This window comes from Salvelinus alpinus, chromosome 12 (genome assembly GCF_045679555.1).
Source record: "Salvelinus alpinus chromosome 12, SLU_Salpinus.1, whole genome shotgun sequence".
NCBI classification, from domain to species: domain Eukaryota; kingdom Metazoa; phylum Chordata; class Actinopteri; order Salmoniformes; family Salmonidae; genus Salvelinus; species Salvelinus alpinus.
In genome coordinates this window covers 33,280,855-33,298,422 of record NC_092097.1, presented here as the reverse complement: position 1 = coordinate 33,298,422, position 17,568 = coordinate 33,280,855, and the positions used below count along the sequence as shown (strand labels likewise).

At 41.9% G+C, this 17,568-nt stretch overlaps 1 protein-coding gene across 5 annotated transcripts in view; it reads right to left on the bottom strand.

Moving 5' to 3' along the window:
• LOC139535924 (nck-associated protein 5-like) overlaps positions 1 to 17,568 on the bottom strand; it is a 115,360-nt gene that overhangs the window by 71,995 nt on the left and 25,797 nt on the right. The gene's annotated exons all lie outside the window — the stretch shown is intronic.

The following is a 17,568-nucleotide window of genomic DNA, read 5'->3' as shown; positions in this document are numbered from 1 at the left end:
GTGCTTTGTTACAGACAGACCTCTCCCCATCTTAGCATCAATATGTTTTGACCATAAAAGTTTACAATCCAAGGTTACGACCAAGCAGTTTAGTCTCCACAACTTGCTCAAATTCCACATTCATTACAAGATTTAGTGAATGATTTGTCCAAATACAATGCTTTAGGTTTTTGAAATATTTAGGACTAGCTTATTTCTTTCCACCCATTCTAAAACTGACTACAGCTCTTTGTTACGTGTTGCAGTGATTTCACTTGCTATGGTAGCTGGCATGTATAGTGTTGAATCATCAGCATACATAAACACACAGGTTTTACTCCGTGCCAAAGGCAGGTGATTGGTAAAGATAGAAAAAAGTAAAAGGGGCCAAGACAGCTGTCCTGGGGAATGCCAGACTACCTGGGTTATGTTAGAAGCACTTCCATTAAAGCCAGACTCAGTAAGTGCAAAATAAAATAATGCATTTTCAAATTTGGTTTATATCTCTCAGTCAGAAGATGGTGCCAACAGACATGGCAGCTCTGCTTCAAACTCCTAAGAAACTTTGCAGTATTACTTTTTTTTTGTTATTTGTTACTTACATTATTAGCCCAGAATGTTTTTTGTGTTAGTACATACATCCGGAAATAACTTTTGGATATCAGAGCAGCAGTAACTCACCAGCATTACATCCAGGAATACGACTTTCCCGAATTGGATCCTGTGTTTGTACACCCCAGGGCAATTTAACTTATCCCAGAGGCTGCGCTCCTAGATGCTGCCGGCGGAGAAGAGGTATTCGGAGTGGAATTCTAGTCCGACTCAGGAGGCAAGCACACCATCTACCACTTCCAAGTACATTACTCGCTAATGTTTGGTCTCTGGACAATAAAGTAGACAAGCTCAGGGCGAGGATCTCCTTCCAGAGAGACATCAGGGACTGTAACAATCTGTTTCACGGAATCATGGCTCTCTCCGGATATACTGTCCCCGTCCATACAGCCAGCTGGGTTCTCAATACATCGTGCAGACAGGAATAAAGAACTCTCCGGGAAGAAGAAAGGAGGTGGTGTATGTTTCATGATGAACTACTCATGGTGTGATTGTGACAACGTTCACCGACCTAGAATACATCAAATGCGGACCGTAATACCTCCCAAAATAATTATTTTTGGTTATAAATCACAGCCGTGTACAGCCGTGTAACCCCCCTCAAGCCGATACCACGACAGCTACACTAGACTTTGTGCAAACTGAAAATCACAAATCCTGAGGCTGCATTTATTGTAGCTGGGGATAAAGCAAATTTGAGGAAGATGCTACCAAAGTTCTATCAGCATATTGACTGTAGTAATCGCGCTGCTAAATGCTCAAAAGGTCTATTCAATGCTTTTCTGACCAATTTGAATCCATGCTTTCTTTTGATTAATCCATGATTGTTTTGATCACGCGGACTGGGATATTTTCCAGATAGCCTCTGAGAATAACATTGACATATACACAGACACGGTGACTGAGTTCATCAGGAAGTGTATAGGCGATGTTGTTCCCACTGGGACTATTAAAACCTACCCAAACCTTTGCCCGCTTTGAGGATAACACAGTGCCCACCAAGGCAACACGCTCCCAAGGACTGTGGGCTCTCATTCTCCATGGCCAACGTGAGTAAGACATTTAAGCGTGTTAACCCTCACAAGGTTGTCGGCCCAGACGGCATCCCTAGCCGCGTCCTCAGAGCATGCGCAGACCAGCTGGCTGGAGTCTTTACGGACATATTCAATTTCTCCCTATCCCAGTCTGCTGTCTCAAATTGCTTCAAGATGTCCACCATTGTTGCTGTCCCCAAGAAAACAAAATGTAACTGAACTCAATGACTATCGCCCCGTAGCACTCACTTCTGTCATTTTGAAGTGCTTTGAGAGGCTAGTTAAGGATAATATCACATCTACCTTACACCCTAGACCCACTTCAATTTGCATACCACCCCAATAGATCCACAGACGATGCAATCCCCATCGCACTGCCCTATCCCATGTTGGCAAGAGGAATACCTATGTAAGAATGCTTTTCATTGACTATAGCTCAGCTATCAACACCATAGTACCTTCCAAGCTCATCATTAAGCTTGGGGCCCTTGGTCTGAACCCCACCCTGTGCAACTGGGTCCTGGACTTCCTGACGGGCCGCCCCCAGGTGGAGAAGGTATCAAAATTACCTCCACTTCGCTGATCCTCAACTCAGCCCCCTCCTGTACTCCCTGTTCACCCATGACTGCGTGGCAACACAGGCCTCCAACTCAATCATTAAGTTTGCAGACGACATAACAGTAGTAGGCCTGATTACCAACAATGACGAGACAGCCTACAGGGAGGAGGTGAGGGCCCTGGCGGAGTGGTGCCAGTAAAATAACCTCTCCCTCAACATCACCAAAACGAAGGAGCTGATCGTGAACTTCAGGAAACAGCAGAGGGCGCACGCCTCTATCCACATCGACGGGACCGCAGTGGAGAAGGTGAAACGCTTCAAGTTTGTACACATCACTTGCAATCTGAAATGGTCCACCCACACAGACAGTTTGGTGAACAAGGAGCAACAGCGTATACAATCACCACCTGGTACGGCAACTGCACCACCCACAAACGCAGGGCTCTCCAGAGGGTGGTGCGGTCTGCTCAACGCATCACCGGGGGCACACTGCCTGCCCTCCAGAACACCTACAGCCCCCGACGTCACAGGAAGGCCAAAAAGATCATCAAGGACATCAACCACCCAAGCCACTGCCTGTTCACCCCGCTACCATTCAGAAGGCGAGGTCAGTACAGGTGCATCAAAGCTGGGACCGAGAGACTGAAAAACTGCTTCTATCTCAAGGCCATCAGACTGTTCAATAGCCATCACTACCCGGCTACAACCTGGTTACTCAACCCTGCACCTTAGAGGCTGCTGCCCTATATACACACACACAGACATGGAAATCACTGGTCACTTTAATAATGGAACACTAGTCACTTTAATAATGTCTACATACTGTACCGCTTAACTCATTTCATATGTACAGTTGAAGTCGGAAGTTTACATATACCTTAGCCAAATACATTTAAACTCAGTTTTTCACAATTCCTGACATTTAATCCTAGTAAAAATTCCCTGTCTTAGGTCAGTTAGGATCACCACTTTATTTTAAGAATGTGAAATGTCAAAATAATAATAAGAGGATTTCATTCAGCTTTTATTTCTTTCATCACATTCCCAGTGGGTCAGACGTTTACATACACTCAATTAGTATTTGGTAGCATTGCCTTGAAATTGTTTAACTTGGGTCAAACGTTTCGGGTAGCCTTCCACAAGCTTCCCACAATAAGTTGGGTGAATTTTGGCCCATTCCTCCTGACAGCTGGTGTAACTGAGTCAGGTTTGTAGGCCTCCTTGCTCGCACACGCTTTTTCAGTTCTGCCCACACATTTTCTATAGGATTGAGGTCAGGGCTTTGTGATGGCCACTCCAATACCTTGACTTTGTTGTCCTTAAGCCAGTTTGCCACAACTTTGGAAGTATGCTTGGGGTCATTGTCCATTTGGAAGACCCATTTGTGACCATGCTTTCACTTCCTGACTGATGTCTTGAGATGTTACTTCAATATATATCCACATAATAGATGGCATCATGAGGAAAGGAAAATTATGTGAAGTGCACCAGTGCCTCATGCAGCAAAGCACCCCCACAACATGATGCTGCCACCCCCGTGCTTTACGCTTGGGATGCTGTTCTTTGGCTTGCAAGCATCCCCCTTTTTCCTCCAAACATAACGATGGTCATTATGGCCAAACAGTTCTATTTTGTTTCATCAGACCAGAGGATATTTCTCCAAAAAGTACAATCTTTGTCCCCATGTGCAGTTGCAAATTGTAGTCTGGCTTTTTTATGGCGGTTTTGGAACACTGGCTTCTTCCTTGCTGAGCGGCCTTTCAGGTTATGTCGATATAGGACTCGTTTTACTGTGGATATAGATACTTTTGTACCTGTTTTCTCCAGCATCTTCACAAGGTCCTTTTGCTGTTGTTCTGGGATTGATTTGCACACCAAAGTACGTTCATCTCTAGGAAACAGAACGAGTCTTCTTCCTGAGCGGTATGACGGCTGCGTGGTCCCATGGTGTTTATACTTGCGTACTATTGTTTGTACAGATGAACGTGGTACCTTCAGGCGTTTGGAAATTGCTCCCAAGGATGAACCAGACTTGGAGGTCAACAATTTTTTTTCTGAGGTCTTGGCTGATTTCTTTTGATTTTCCCATGATGTCACGCAAAGAAGCACTGAGTTTGAAGGTATGCCTTGAAATACATCCACAGGTACACCTCCAATTGACTAAAATTATGTCAATTAGCCTATCAGAAGCTTCTAAAGCCACAACATCATTTTCTGGAATTTTCCAAGCTGTTTAAAAGGCACAGTCAACTTAGTGTATGTAAACTTCTGACCCACTGGAATTGTGATAGATTATTGCACTGTGTCTATAAACAATTGTTGGAAATATTACTTGTGTCATGCAAAGTAGATGCCCTAACCGAGTTCCCAAACGATATTTTGTTAGCAAGAAATTTGTGGAGTGGTTGAAAAACGAGTTTTAAATGACTCCAACCTAAGTGTATGTAAACTTCCGACTTCAACTGTATGTCCTGTATTCTATTCTACTGTATTTTAGTCAATGCCACATTTCTCATCCTAATATTTATATGTTTCTTAATTCCATTATTTTACTTTAGATTTGTGTGTATTGTTGTGAATTGTTAGATACTACTGCACTGTTGGAGCTAGGAACACAACCATTTCCCTACACCCGCAATAACATCTGCTAAATATGTGGATGTGACCAATAAAATTTGAAGTATTCATTTTACTTATTCAGCGCTTTGATGCCACAGCACTGGAAATACTGGTGCTTTTTTCAATTTTCCCCTCTTCAGGTGTTTACATTTTGCAGCTGATTTCTCAGTCAGGCGACTTGAATGCGTAGGGCTCGAGTGTAGCCAAGATGTAAACATCACTCCTCGTGTGAGAGAGGTTACAACTCAACTGTCACTGCCGTAGTTCCATTTAGCCTTGCATTCATTCATTCCAGTCAGATTATAACCAAAGACACTGGTAAGAGTACTTTTTGGAATAAAACAATCAATTATTTATGTTATTAACAATTATATTTTACACTTTGTTCTGTTCTGGAAAATAGCTTGTTTCTGCTGTTAGGTTCTAAATTAACCTAGTAAAACTCAAGAAGATTAGTAAAGCTTAAACCAAACCATTGGGTCAATACAGCTGCATCAGACAAAAGACATTCACACAAGCAATGATATTTAACCCTTTGTCCTATGCGGAGTCTACTCCTACACATCTGAAAAGCCAATGCATCTGTTGCTAGACAAAACCTTAGTGATACCTGTCCTTCCTCACATCATCTGACCTGACCTCTTCCCCAAAGTGCTCACTCCTCTTATCAGTGCTGCCACATGCAATCGTTTTCCTGCACTCAGCACATTCCAAGCTTAATTGCACCCCCGATATACCTTCCTCCTACAGATAACCATTAACTTCTGGTGTAGACCCTCTCTAGCCCATTGCACTCAATATTTCAATAGGATACCTGATAATTAACCCTATTTAAAGTTTTAGGAGTCAGAACCCAGAATCCATCACTGCCAACCTGTTCTGCATTTTCTGTAGTGTTTAGCTGTGTTCTGCCTGTTGGCTAGACAAGGCAACTACTAGTAGCCAGCTAGCTAGCAAGCAATCTAACAGTTAGCCAATTTTAGGCTTGTCGTAATAAAACAATGCTTGTTTTCATTTAATGTATTCCCGAAACCTTTTGAATATATTTGTCTTAGCAAATTAGTCTTCCTTCCACAACATAAATATCCAAAGAGCTAACGTCAGAGATGTCAGATCACATCACGTAATATAGCTAATATCTAATGACCATATTAATTTATCAATATTTGTAGCTAAGTTAGATAGAACTAGCTATGACTGATAGCTAGCTATGAAATATTTAAAGCAAATAATATTACCATCTACTTATTGCTATTATTTTTTGTTGTACTTTTTACCCCCTTTTCTCCCCAATTTCGAGATATCCAATTGGTAGTTACAGTATTGTTCCATCGCTGCAACTCCCGTATGGACTCAGGAGGTGAAGGTCGAGAGCCATGCGTCCTCCGAAAGATGACCCCGCCAAGCCGCACTGCTTCTTGACACACTGCTCGCTGTGCCGCACCAATGTGTCGTTAGACACACCGTACAGCTGGCAACCGAAGTCAGTGTGCATAAGTGCAAAATGATTTATTTATTACACAAATAGTTAAATGTTTATATGAAACAAAATTATAGAACAAATCATTTGAAGGTGTGTAACTAGATTTATTTAGACATAAGACAACATTCATGAGTGAAAGTATAAGGTACACTACATGACCAAAAGTATGTGGACATCTGCTCGTCAAACGTCTCATTCCAAAATCATTGGCATTAATATGGAGTTGGTCCACCCTTTGCTGCTATAACAGCCTCCACTATTCTGGGAAGGCTTTCCACTAGATGTTGGAACATTCGTGAGGTCGGGCGATTAGGCCTGGCTCTCAGTCGGCGTTCCAATTTATCTCAAAGGTGTTCGATTGGAGGGATGTTATCGCTACATTAGTGCTCAGGGCTCTGTCCAGACCAGTCAAGTTCTTCCACATCAATCTCAACAAATCATTTCTGCATGGACCTCGCTTTGTGCACAGGGGCATTGTCATGCTGAAAAAGTAAAGTGCCTTCCCCAAATTTTTGCCACAAAGTTGGAAGCACAGAATTGTCTACAATGTCATTGTATAATGTAGCGATAACATTTCCCTTCACTGGAACTAAGGGGCCTAGCACAAACCATGAAAAACAGCCCCAGACCATTGTTCCTCCTCTACAAACAACTTTACAGTTGCCACTATGCATTTGGGCAGCTAGTTCTCCTGACTTCAGCCAAACCCAGATTTGTCCGTCGGACTGCCAGATGGCGAAGTGTGATTCATCACTCCAGAGAATGAGTCCAATGGCGGCAAGCTTTACACCACTCCAGCCGACGCTTGGCATTGCACATGGTGATCTTAGGCTTGTGTGCGCCTGCTCGGCCATTGAAACCTATTTTATGAAGCTCCCGACTAACAGTCCTTGTGCTTACGTTGCTTCCAGAGGCAGTTTGGAACTCGGTAGTGAGTGTTGCAATCAAGGTCAGGCGATGTTTATGTGTTTACGCACTCGGCGGTCCCGTTCTGTGAGCTTGAGTGGCCTACCACTTCGCGGCTGAGCCATTGTTGCTCCTAGACAATTCCGCTTCACAATAACAGCACTTACAGTTGACCAGGGAAGCTCTAGCAGGGCAGAAATTTGACGAACTGACTTGTTGGAAAGGTGGCATCCTATGACAATGCCATGTTGAAAGTCACTGAGCTCTTCAGTAAGGCCATTCTACTGCCAATGTTTGCTATGTAGATTGCATGGCTGTGTGCTTGATTTTATACACTTGGCTGAAATAGCCAAATCCACTAATTTGATGGAGTGTCCACATACTTTCGTGTATATATAGTGTATATTTACAGGTGGATTTTTTAAAATAAAAGTTATTTAACCTTTATTTAACTAGGCAAGTCAGCTAAGAAGAAATTCTTATTTACAATGACGGCCTACCCGGCCAAACCCTCCCCTAACCCGGTCAACGCTGGGCCAATTGTGCGCCGCCATATGGGACTCCCGATCACGGCCGGTTGTGATACAGGCCGGGATCAAACCTGGGTCTGTAGTGATGCCTCTAGCACTGCCTTAGACTGCTGCACCACTCGGGAGGCCTTGTAGAGGGGACTGTACAATACATTTTCAATAACATGAAGTTATGTACAATTGCTATTTATAAGCAAATAAGGTCTATTTAATTGAGTAGAGGGGCCTGTACAATAACACAATGGTGGTTATTTGTGATTATTATTTACAAGAAACTATAGCAACGAATTGTTAGCTATTGGTATTCAGTGTGTATGTGTGCTTATGCGTGTGTGTGTGTGCGCATGCGGACATAAGGGTTTCCATTCATTGTAGCTGTTCAGATCCTAGGGAGAGGGAGGAAAAGACACATCTAGAAACACTCTGTTTGACCCTACTTTTTTAAAACACTATTTTTTTATCTTATCACTCATACTTAGCCCTCGGCTGACGTGCCTGAACCAGCTCCTGGATGTGTGGTGGTGGAATGTCAGGGAGAAGGCTAAGATTCCTTGGGTCACTGGCTACATGAGGGATGATCCTTGGCATTCCTACGTTGGATGCCAACCTCTGTCTGACCACACCTGCTTGCAGTTCAGGGAATTAACTGTAGGGTTTTGGAGTCTTCTTCGCAAACACTGTCTATATTTTCTGTAGTAGCTGAGGTTATAGAACACAGAACAGCAAAAGAAGAGTAATTAGTATAACAATATTAAGATACATGCAGTAAAATGTCCTGCTGCACTGAACAAGTATGGGCAGGTTCTGACCGGAGATGTACATAATAGTCTGCATGTACATAAAAGGCCAGTGCCCAGAACACCAGGGAAACAGGAATCACTCACATCTTGTTGCCAGCTTTGTTCCTCAGAGCAGACCTCTCTCAATGTTGATTGTAGTCCAATGCTGCCAGGCGTGTCCTGGCCTCATATGGGTGGTGTGAAGGCAAACCTCTTGCTGGCATATCAGAATGTGATTCTGGAATTCCTCCAGCTCTGCAGTTAGCCTTGTGTGTTGTCTCAAACATATAAAAATATATGACACATTTACAGTACTTAAAAGCCAGGTATTTGGGGATATATCTTTAAGTAGGTCTGCAATGTACTTTAAACATATTTTTTTAAAGCATGGTTTTGAGACCTACCTTACACAAAAAGGAGGGATGTAGTCAGAGCTGTCCACCTCCGATGTCACTTCCTCATCCTCTTCTGATGGGATCCACTATCAACTGATGTCACATCCTCTTCCATTTCCTCTTCTGATGTCCTCTATCCAATCAATACTACAAGAAATAGCAGAATAATGAAAAGGGTGCATGAGTTGATAATCACATACAGTTCTAATAGCAATTAAAACAGGCCTGTCCTCCCTTTAGACCATTTGTTACAGATTGAAATACTGTAGTTGTAGGAGACAATTCGGAGTATCAAAAAAGTTACAAATCTACAAAATGAAATGTACTTTCACACTGCTTACAATATAGTTTATACTGATTCTGATCCATGCTGATGATACTGGCAGTGTCTGTGTCACCAATACTTATTTGGGTCATACTTACAGTGCATTCGGAATGTATTCAGACCCCTTCACTTTACCACATTTTGTTACGTTACAGCCTTATTCTAAAATTGATTAAATTGTTTCCCCCCCTCAATCTACACACAATAACACATGACAAAGCAAAAAAACACAAAATTATTTTGCAAATGTATAAAAATAATATCACATTTACATAACTATTCAGACCCTTTACTCAGTACTTTGTTGAAGCACCTTTGGCAGCAATTACAGCCTCGAGTGTTCTTGGGTATGACACTACAAGCTTGGCACATCTGTATTTGGAGAGTTTCTCCCATTCTTCTCTGCAGATCCCCTCAAGCTCTGTCAGGTTGGACAGGGAGCGTTGCTGCACAGCTATTTTCAGGTCTCTCCAGAGATGTTCGTTCGGGTTCAAGTCCGGGCCATTCAATGACATTCAAAGACTTGTTCCAAAGCCACTCCTGCGTTGTCTTGGTTGTGTGCTTAGGGTCGTTGTCCTGTTGTAAGGTGAACCTTCGCCCCAGTCTGAGGTCCTGAGCAGGTTTTCATCAAGGATCACTGTACTTTTCTCCATTCATCTTTCCCTTGATCCTGACTAGTCTCCAAGTCCCTGCAGCTGAAAAACATCCCCCAGCATGACGCTGCCACCACGCTTCACTGTAGGGATGGTATTGGCCAGGTGATGAGCAGTGCCTGGTTTCCTCTAGACGTGATGCTTGGCATTCAGGCCAAAGAGTTCAATCTTGGTTTCATCAGACCAGAGAATCTTGTGGAGTGCTAGAGAGATGGTTGTGCTTCTGGAAAGTTCTCCCATTTCCATAGAGGAACTCTGGAGCTCTGTCAGAGTGACCATCAGGTTCTTGGTCACCTCACTGACCAAGGCCCTTCTCCCTTGATTGCTCAGTCTGTCCGGGCGGCTAGCTATTGGAAGAGTCTTGGGGGTTCCAAACTTCTTCCATTTAAGTGAGGCCACTGTGTTCAATGCTGCGAGAAAAATGTGGTACCCTTCCCCAGATCTGTGCCGACCCAATCCTGTCTCGGAGCTCTACAGACAATTACTTCCACCTCATGGCTTGGTTTTTGCTCTGACATGCACTGTCAACTGTGGGACCTTACATAGACAGATGTGTTCCTTTCCAAATCATGTCCAATCAATCTAATTTACCACAGGTGGACTCCAATCAAGTTGTAGAAACATCTAAAGGATGATCAATGGAAACAGGATACACCCAAGCTCAATTTCGAGGCTCATAGCAAAGGGTCTGAATACGTATGCAAATAAGCTATTTTATTTTTAAACATATTTGCAAACATTTCAAAAAACCTGTTTTCGCTATGTCATCATGGGGTATTCTGTGTAGATTGATTTTTTTTTAATACATTGTAAAGGCTAATGTAACAAAATGTGGAACAAGTAAAGGGGTCTGAACACTTTTTCCGAATGCACTGTATGTGAAAAAGAATGACAGTAATCAGTATCCCAAATTGTATCATATGCGAACAGAATATACATGTTTGAATGAAATGTTCATATTTTGCACGTTTTCTAAATTACATTCAAGATACCTTACATGTCATGTATGGATACGAATATATCAGGATTTTCTTTTAGAAAGTCATGCCCACTGTAAAATAATATGACACTCGAGTAGGTTAAAACTGCATTCAAGTAAAACATTTTGGGGCTAATATTAGTTCGAAGTCATGCTATCTTACCTGGCTAACAGTCGAGCTTGACGCAATTCCAATGTGCTAGACAGAGCATGCACTTCAACTGCTCCATCTTTGGCAGGGGTGGATGGACCTCTTACTCCCTTCTGGTAACTATGAGGAAAATACTAAAGGTATTGCCGCTGCAATATCAACCACATTCTCGAAATTACAGACACTATTTGACAAACTTTCCTGGCCTTGTAAATGAGTTGCTCAATTTTGACATAACGTTAGCTAGCTAGCTAGGCTGGGCAGTAATGTTACACATCACACAAACGGTAACAAATTGACAGTTGGTGTAATAAGCGGTGGTTTCATTGTAGCTAGCTAGCAAAGAATAACAGTGCAGAGCACGTCACTTTGTACTGGTAGCTAACAACTTTGTAACCATTTACAACTACTTTGTTTCAAAAGTGTCACTGTTAGAAGTAGACGTTACATAAATAGTTAGCTTAATTAGGTTATTTTGCCGGCTAGTCATTGACGAACACATCAGCTAACGTTAGCTACAAGGAAGAAAGTGGGTGTATCTGTCAATGTCAAGCATAACTGCCCAGCAGAAATGCATTGCGTCTAGGATGTATCACCGATATTTACTCTTGACCTCCCAATATCTTGTTGTTTTTGGTTAGGGTTTTTTCTCTTCGGTTGATAGTAACACTCAATCTTGGGTAGCCGGGCGTTTGTCTGCCATTTGATCAGTTCACTACTAAGAAAATTGCAGCATTGTACCAGGGAGCTGTCTTGTCGCAAGAACAATGATTCAGATATGTCTTGCAATAAAAAAATACTAAAGGAATGCGTCTGACGCAAACGCATTCCTTTTTTTTTTTTTTTACCCTAAACATAAATAATTAATATAAACAAACTGACGTAGCAGATTTCAAACTGACACGGAGTCTTGCTTTAAAGAACACCCTCTGTGCTGGTAGACAGGTAACTCTCAAAGACCGATGGGAAGTAAGGCTTGTGTTTCCGGGGACGCATGGCTCTCGACCTTCACCTCTCCCAGTTTTTGATAAATGGCCCGAGGAGGTCCAGACGTTTCTTTCGCCTCGAGTGGTTTATTAGACCTCTCTAAGACCGATGGGAAGTAAGGCTCGATTGATGGTTAAAATCTGAACTCCAGTTTTGATATAGTACTGAGTACTCACATTGTAATCTACATGTGTTTTTTTAATTGAGCTGTCCTCTTGGCCAGGTCAAAGTGGTCTTTTGACCTCAATGCGACTTCCTGGATAAATAATAATACAAAATCAGGATTCTAAATATATTTTCCTATCTAAGCAAATTTAGTATCAGCTGTTCTTCTGAGTTTCTGGTGCACAGGTTGTCTCGGTCATGACAAGTACATGACTACATGCCCCTGTGTAGCTATTTTTCATACATTTATTCATTTAGCGGATGTTCTTACAGTCAACCATCCAGAATAAGATTTACTTATTTAGGTAAGTATTAGCTAATTTCAAGAGAGAATGATAGTGGATACATGCCAAAAGGTTTTGCATTAGACTCTTAAACAAACACACATTTTGAGGACCACCCCCAGAGAGGGACATTTTGGGTGTCCTTCACTCTGCCTGTTTTGAAGACGTGCTTTATTAAAAATCTCTTGCTTTTGTGGTAATTATATCTGTATCAATTAGGTGCCCAAACCAGCCAGCACCATGCTGTTTAAATTTTGGCCAATTCAGTCAGTTGGATTCCAGTTTGGTTATTTTGAGAAAGAGAGGGAGGTGGGGGGGGGGGGGGGGACTCAAATCCCTGCCTAGGGAGGGAGTATGAATGAATAAATAAATTAAAATATGAGGGGCTCCATTAACACCCCACACATCAAAGGGAAGGGGGAAGCTGGAAGGGGAGCACTGTACATACTGTGTGTATGCGTTGCGTGTCCACACACACTTTCAAGTTTTTATTAGTCATATGTACGGGATACACATAGTATACGCCATCCAACGAAATGCTTACTTGCAGGTTCCTTCTCAACAATGCAACAATAAGAAATAATAAAACATAACAGGAACAAAGTAAATGTCTCAGTAAAATAGAACAAACATTTTAGCATAATACAGGAAGGCACAATTTATGGTCCAATATTTACACACGTTTTGGTGAAGACGGAATTGGGGGGCACGTGTGTAAATTGTGTGTGGGGGCAGTGCCTGACACCGAAACTAACTGGAACACACCAGGGTGGGGGTGGGTTATGGGGTGAGGAAAATTACTGTACTGCATGTGGGGGGTAAAGTGTGTGACACCAGGGCCAGCGGGACAACAGTAGAGTAGAGTGAATTCTGACCCGGGGGCAACGGGAGCGAAATGACAGTTCACTAACTGTATAAACCTCAGGATATGATACACCACAGATGACACACACATTCATCAGCACTGTCTGTGTATCTCTGTCAACAAACAAACACTGTCACACATATGACTCCGGGCATTTAGGAACTGTCAGTTTAAGTCTGTCACTAGTCCTCTTACATCATAGCAGAATGAATGACTGATCGTGACCTAGATTAATCACCTAATAGTTTTATATCAGGTTTACTCTACATTAACCTGCTCTTCTCCACTCCATTCGCAGGAGTCAAATAGATAAAGTAGCCGATACAGACAGAGCAAGCATATTGACATTTGAAATGGCAACCATTTTCCTTAAAAGAGGGACAGCTAAAGTGAGAACAGGACGAGTTTGGATGGTGAATGATGGCACGCCTGAAGACCAACAGTGAGCTTGATTTAGGTCAACAGACTACCTCATCTGTGTGAAGTGTAATGTAATCAAACATCTCACAATAACTCACGAGGAAGCAGCGGAACAATGAGGTGTGAATGTATAAATGTCAGAGGGCTAGTGTCATGCGTAATAGACACAAACACATGGAATTCAAGCAGACAGTGTGAAAGCACACCTGACCCCTCTCTCTGTCATCTTAGACAGGTCCAACGCAGCCGTTTTAAGTAAGTTTAAGTAAGTACCTTACTGTTATTGTTTTTATTTAAAATTGTCAAAAATAAACAAAAATAGCTTCTTAGCAAAGAGCAATTTCCCCAAGCAAGAATTTAGCTAGTACTGTCTGGGAGTGGTCTGAATGGGGAATGGAAAACTGAAAACTATCTGTTATTGGCAGAGAGGTTTGGAACGCTCTTATTGGTCTATTAACAAATTTACGGCCTGGTGTTGCCACTAGGTAGGCCAAAACCATCCCACAAAAACAAACTTAAATTTTGTGCGGTTTTGTCAAACAGCTCTTAATCCCACCACAGTGTCCGATTTCAAAAAGGCTTTACGACAAAAGAATACCATGCGATTATGTTAGGTCAGCACATAGTCACAGAAAAACACAGCCATTTTTCCAGCCAAAGAGAGGAGTCACAAAAAGCAGAAAGAGATAAATTGAATCACTAACCTTTGATGATCTTCATCAGATGACACTCATAGGACTTCATGTTACACAATACATGTATGTTTTGTTCGAATAAAGTTCATATTTATATCCAAAAATCTCAGTTTACATTGGCGCGTTACATTCAGTAATGTTTTGCTTCCAAAACATCTGGTGATTTTGCAGAGAGCCACATCAATTTACAGAAATACTCATAATAAACATTGATAAAAGATACAAGTGTTGTATCTATAATAATTCCAATGCATGGAATTATAGATAAACTTCTCCTTAATGCAACAGCTGTGTCAGATTTCAAAAAAGCATACCATGCAATAATCTGAGTACGGAGCTCAGAGCCCAAACCAGCCAAAATAAATATCTGCCATGGAGTCAACATAAGTCAGAAATAGCATTATAAATATTCACTTACCTTTGATGATCTTCACTTACCTTTGATGATCTTCATCAGAATGCACTCCCAGGAATCCCAGTTCCACAATAAATGTTTGATTTGTTCCATAAAGTCCATAATTTATGCCCAAATTCCTTCTTTTGTTAGGGTGTTTAGTAAACAAATCGAAACTCACGAGGCACGGGCAAGTCCAGCGGAAATGTCGGACGAAAAACCCAAAAAGTTATATTACTGGTCGTAGAAACAAATCAAACGATGTATAGAATCAATCATTATGATGTTTTTATCATAAATGTTCAATAATGTCCCACCCGGAGAATTCATTTGTCTGTAGAAAAGCAATGGAACGAGAGGTAACTTTCTCATGACCGCGCGTCATGAGACCGTGGCTGCTGGCAGACCTCTGACTCATTCCCCTCTCATTCAGCCCCCCTTCACAGTAGAAGCCTGAAACAACATTCTAAAGACTGTTGACATCTAGTGGAAGCCTTAGGAAGTACAAGATGACACATATCCCACTGTATATTCAATAGGGGCTGAGTTGAAAACCTACCAACCTCAGATTTCCCATTCCTGGTTGGATTTCTTCTCAGGTTTTTGCCTGCCATATGAGTTCTGTTACACTCACAGACATCATCCAAACAGTTTTAGAAACTTCAGAGTGTTTTCTATCCAATACTACTAATAAAATGCATATATTAGCATCTGGGACTGCGTAGGAGGCAGTTTACTCTGGGCACGCTTTTCATCCAAACGTGAAAATGCTGCCCCCTATCCATAAGAAGTTAAGACACTAGCAGCTTACAGATGGTAGGCAAGACAGCTGGCTATGGCAGAACGCTGACATTCCTAAGAGCCCGGATCTCAATCCCACTGAGCACGTCGGGGCCTGTTGGATCGGAGGGTGAGGGCTATGGCCATTCCCCCCAGAAATGTCCAGGAACTTGCAGGTGCCTTGATGGAAAAGTGGGGTAACATCTCACAGCAACAACTGGAAAATCTGGTGCACTCCATGAGGAGATGCAGCTGGTGGCCACTGCAGCTGGTGGCCACACCAGATACTGGCTGTTACTTTTGATTTTGACCCCCCCTTTGTTCAGGGACACATTATTCAATTTCTGTTTGTCACATGTCTGAGGAACTTGTTCAGTTTGTGTCTCAGTTGTTGAATCTTATGTTCATACAAATATTTACAAATGTTAAGTTTGCTGAAAATAAACACAGTTGACAGTGAGAGGACATTTCTTTTTTTGCTGAATATATATATATATATCCCACAGGGACGGGCATTATGTTGAATCCCAGCACAGTTTCACATACAGTAGACACCCTCTAATGGGATATGGATGTGAAAATAATAACAATGTCACGGAGGTCTGATAACAAGCAAGTTTTTCCTTCATTTGTCTTTTACGGTAATATTTTGAGCGTATCATCTTTGCCTAGGGTGAGAGAACTTATATTAGACTACCAACAGACTGAACTAGATCTAACCGATGTCTACAGAAACCAACTTGACAAAGTGTGGTAGTCAAGTCAAAGCGTATTGAATTCATATCACATTAGGTCACCTAGCCTACATTTTTCTTTTCCTAATCTCGCTGACTTTGAAGATGGTTAATAGGGTGACCAGATGTCCCCGATTTCCAGGGACAGTCCTTGATTTTTGTGGCCCGTCCCCTGCTAGAGGTGTCCCAATTAGCCCTTAGAAATAAAAAAAATTACTCTGTCGTTAAACTGAGTCTGATATTTCAATAACCAAAACACTGTATCCAATCAGATTTTTTTAAATATTGCCTGTCCCTGTACCAAACTTGTTTGCCCCCGCAGCTTTGCCGCATACCTTGAATGTTCAGGCAAACGTGGGATCAGTGATACATTGTAACCACTGCATGAACCATGCCCAGAAAGTGTTTCATGCAACATCATAGGCTACCAAACTTGACATTTACTAGATAGGCTAAAAGAAGTAATCAATTTCTATGTTATGATGACTAAAAGTAGGCTATTTGAAAGGACTATAGCGAAAATGTGTTAACTATTTCCCAGATTTTAATTTCCAAAATCAGGTCACCATGGTGTAAAGAAATATTAATCATCCACCCCTTCTCTCTCTCTCTCCATTGGAATGTGTGCCATCCTGGGGGGCTAGCAGTTGTTAGCGGGCATGTGTGGCTGCAAGTGCCAGCTCTGTTTGTGCACCTGGTCAGAAATGTTATCCCTAAAAAACGACAGACATTTTTCAAAATATCCCTTTACACCCGTTACTGCTGTTAGGGAAGACGGATAGTAGACTCTGTCCAGTAGTTATACCTCTTTTCCAAAACTGCGACAAAAACATTGTTAAAATAATTTGGTGATACAGTAAAACCTCTGTTGAATAAAAACCAAGAACTCAACATGATATCCAAGAATGGATTGAAAATATATTAATGAACCATAGACAAATGGACAGCCGAGTGGATCAGAATCCTGCACAGAGATGTATATGAAATCAAAGGGAAATGAAAAAGTAATTTTACCACGGCGGCAGAAATAGACCGTCCCGCTGATGAAACAGCATTTCCCCAACCAGACAGCCTCCTTCGCATGCATTTAAATAATCTCTCAGCAGATTACAACCGCAGCAGAATAGTGCCATTTGGCATCAATAGTGTCCATTAATTAACATGGGAGAGAGTAAACTGCCCAGAGCAATAATATACTCCTTAAAGACGAGAGAAGAGAAAGAAAAGAGCAAATAAAAGA